The following is a 1283-nucleotide window of genomic DNA, read 5'->3' on the forward strand; positions in this document are numbered from 1 at the left end:
GTTTACAAAGCCCAACGAAACAGAAGATAAGTTTTACCGAAGATAAATAAGGTAGTTCTGTTTACGGACGTATAACCATAGCAACAAGAGCCATGTGCAAAGGTGCCAAAGGAATAGTTTTCTCCTGCTGGTATGTCCTTGTAACAACATCATTACGTGGCCAAAACACTGTCAAAAATCTTCTATTTTTCATTTTAAACTTACTTATTTAGTTATATCCAATGTTTTCTCAACAGAAGGTTGAGAAACATCACCATGCCCTTGTACAAGGACACAACAACACTCGTTCTTTCAGAGCATAACTTTGAATTACTGTTGACATGTATAAAACCAGAGATGTAGTTTATGTTGAGGGTTTATAGAAAGATGAAGGTGCTCCAACGTATTCATGAATATGAACAACGACTGAGATGTAATGCAAAAGCAGGCACAGTTAAACAGATACAAAAATGTTTTATTGTTCCTTTCCATTTCCTGTTGTAACTCTAGATAAACATACTTTATTGATCCCCAGAGGGACATTCAGGCACAAAATAGCAGCTGTATCAAATGTGAATAGCAGAAAACCACCACTATAAATACATAAAATGCAATCAAACAAGACAGTGCAAGACAAAATAATGAGTACAATAGCATATGCGTATAAGTATTCGGTAAACAAGACTGTTAAACCTGCATTCTGAGACACCCGTGAAGTGTAGATGGACTGTCTTACACTCTTTTATAGTAAACAAAACGAAACAGAGATAGTGTTTATGTTGCTTCCTTAAAAATGTCATCATTATAATTCTGCCCTGAGCATTTTGCATTATTAAATCTATTTCAAACTCAAAGCTCATGCCATTATTTCACTATATATTCTGTAAATGCTTGTGTTTCTTTTTATTTTAGTCATAATCTAATACAATGAGTCCTAACTGCTGGGTCATGACTGTAAAATTGGTCAAATTTAAATTTATAGTCAATAAGTTAATTGATAAATTTAAAGGGAGAGTTCACGCTCACTCTCAAGCCATCCTTGGTGTATATGACTTTCTTCTTTCAGATGAATACAATCAGAGTTATTTTTAAAATCCTGGCGCTTTCAAGCTTTATAATGGCAGTGAATGGGTGTTGAGATGTTTAACACTGCAAAAAAAAAAAAGTTTATTACTTAATTTTTTTGTCTTGTTTCCAGCCAAAATATCACAATTCTTAAATAAAGAAGGATTTTCTCGACATGTAAAAATTGTTGTCAAAATTAAAAATTAAGTGAGTTTTTGCTTAAAACAAGCTAAATAATC

This window comes from Garra rufa, chromosome 14, assembly GCF_049309525.1.
Source record: "Garra rufa chromosome 14, GarRuf1.0, whole genome shotgun sequence".
In the NCBI taxonomy this organism is placed as follows: domain Eukaryota; kingdom Metazoa; phylum Chordata; class Actinopteri; order Cypriniformes; family Cyprinidae; genus Garra; species Garra rufa.